Here is a 3,083-nt window from a genome sequence, read left to right on the forward strand (position 1 = left end):
GCCTCAGTTGGCTAAACAATTTTTTGTACACATTTTTCGTCTTCACGGGTTGCCTACGCAGATTGTCTCGGATAGAGGCGTCCAATTCGTGTCTAAATTCTGGAGGGCTCTCTGTAAACAACTCAAGATTAAATTAAATTTTTCTTCTGCATATCATCCCCAGTCCAATGGACAAGTAGAAAGGATTAACCAGATCTTGGGTGATTATTTGCGACATTTTGTTTCCTCCCGCCAGGATGACTGGGCAGATCTCCTCCCATGGGCCGAATTCTCGTATAACTTCAGGGTCTCTGAGTCTTCCTCCAAATCCCCATTTTTCGTGGTGTACGGCCGTCACCCTCTTCCCCCCCTCCCTACTCCCTTGCCCTCTGGTCTGCCCGCTGTGGATGAAATTTCTCGTGACCTTTCCATCATATGGAGAGAGACCCAAAATTCTCTCTTACAGGCTTCATCACGCATGAAGAAGTTCGCGGATAAGAAAAGAAGAGCTCCCCCCGTTTTTTCCCCTGGAGACAAGGTATGGCTCTCCGCTAAATATGTCCGCTTCCGTGTCCCTAGCTACAAGTTGGGACCGCGCTATCTTGGTCCTTTCAAAATTTTGTGTCAAATTAATCCTGTCTCTTATAAACTTCTTCTTCCTCCCTCTCTTCGTATCCCTAATGCCTTTCACGTCTCTCTTCTCAAACCACTCATCCTCAACCGTTTTTCTCCCAAATCTGTTCCTCCCACTCCTGTTTCCGGCTCCTCGGACATCTTCTCGGTCAAAGAAATTTTAGCTGCCAAAAAGGTCAGAGGGAAAAATTTTTTTTTAGTGGACTGGGAGGGTTGTGGTCCTGAAGAGAGATCCTGGGAACCTGAGGACAACATCCTAGACAAAAGTCTGCTCCTCAGGTTCTCAGGCTCTAAGAAGAGGGGGAGACCCAAGGGGGGGGTACTGTTACGCCGAGCGCTCCGGGTCCCCGCTCCTCCCCGGAGCGCTCGCTTCACTCTCCCCGCGGCAGCGCTCCGGTCACGTCCTCTGACCCGGGGCGCTGCGATTCCGCTGCCAGCCGGGATGCGATTCGCGATGCGGGTAGCGCCCGCTCGCGATGCGCACCCCGGCTCCCCTACCTGACTCGCTCTCCGTCTGTTCTGTCCCGGCGCGCGCGGCCCCGCTCCCTAGGGCGCGCGCGCGCCGGGTCTCTGCGATTTAAAGGGCCACTGCGCCGCTGATTGGCGCAGTGGTTCCAATTAGTGTGTTCACCTGTGCACTTCCCTATATCACCTCACTTCCCCTGCACTCCCTTGCCGGATCTTGTTGCCTTAGTGCCAGTGAAAGCGTTCCTTGTGTGTTCCTTGCCTGTGTTTCCAGACCTTCTGCCGTTGCCCCTGACTACGATCCTTGCTGCCTGCCCCGACCTTCTGCTACGTCCGACCTTGCTTCTGTCTACTCCCTTGTACCGCGCCTATCTTCAGCAGCCAGAGAGGTGAGCCGTTGCTAGTGGATACGACCTGGTCACTACCGCCGCAGCAAGACCATCCCGCTTTGCGGCGGGCTCTGGTGAAAACCAGTAGTGGCTTAGAACCGGTCCACTAGCACGGTCCACGCCAATCCCTCTCTGGCACAGAGGATCCACTACCTGCCAGCCGGCATCGTGACATCCTATATACAAGAATATATCTACTATAATACTGCCCCCTATATACAAGAATATAACTACTATAATACTGCCCCCTATATACAAGAATATAACTACTATAATACTGCTCCTATATACAAGAATATATCTACTATAATACTGCCTCCTATATACAAGAATATAACTACTATAATACTGCTCCTATATACAAGAATATAACTACTATAATACTGCCTCCTATATACAAGTATATAACTACTATAATACTGCTCCTATATACAAGAATATAACTACTATAATACTGCCCCTATATACAAGAATAGATCTACTAAAATACTGTTCCTATATACAAGAATATAACTACTATATAATACTGTTCCTATATACAATAAAATAACTACTATAATACTGTTCCTATATACAAGAATATAACTACTATAATACTGCTTCTATATACAAGAATATAACTACTATAATACTGCCTCCTATATACAAGAATATAACTACTATAATACTGCTCCTATATACAATAATATAACTACTATAATACTGCCCCCTATATACAAGAATATAACTACTATAATATTGCTCCTATATACAAGAATATAACTACTATAATACTGCTCCTATACACAAGAATATAACTACTATATTACTGCTCCTATATACAAGAATATAACTAATATAATACTGCTCCTATATACAAGAATATAACTACTATAATACTGCTCCTATACACAAGAATATAACTACTATAATATTGCTCCTATATACAAGAATATAACTACTATAATACTGCCTCCTAACACCTATTTGCGGCACAGTATAAGATCTGGATTCTACCGCTTGCTCCTAACCCCGCTCGCTCCTAATCAGTTCTGTAAACATCTTATTCACTTCGCTGACCAAACACTTTAAGGAAAACTCTACAATGGTCTAGGAATTGCAATAAATGCCGATAAGGAGCGGCGCAATGGTTGCAGAATTATTTCTTGTGATCCGGGCTATTTACTCCAGTTTTAGGAAGCATCTGCTTGGCCTGGATCCAGATGTTGAGCCGCAGCCTCGGCCGTTCTCCTGAGATCTGGAGGAAATTATCTAAGATCGTCCAGAAATGACTCCGAGTTACATTAGAAATGATGACGATTCCTTCAGGGGAAACAACTGGGAGTGTGAGGACAGAAAGTATGGCGCCGCGCATCTCCTGCTTCGGGGCCTGTTTAAGTTTTATGCTGATGTGGATGATTAGGAAGAATCCACATATAGATATAAACTTTCCATGGGATCATTTGCAATTAATTCTCCTTTTGTTCATTAAATTTAAATGGTCGCAACATGAGCAAATGTAAGGAACACTGTAATATATTTTATTTCAGAAAATATGTTTCTTCACTTATCAGGTACCTCTTCTCCCGCACCCCTTTTCTTCTAAACTTTTCATTTACCTGAGTAAAAATTACATAA

Source organism: Hyla sarda, chromosome 8 (genome assembly GCF_029499605.1).
Source record: "Hyla sarda isolate aHylSar1 chromosome 8, aHylSar1.hap1, whole genome shotgun sequence".
Taxonomy (NCBI): domain Eukaryota; kingdom Metazoa; phylum Chordata; class Amphibia; order Anura; family Hylidae; genus Hyla; species Hyla sarda.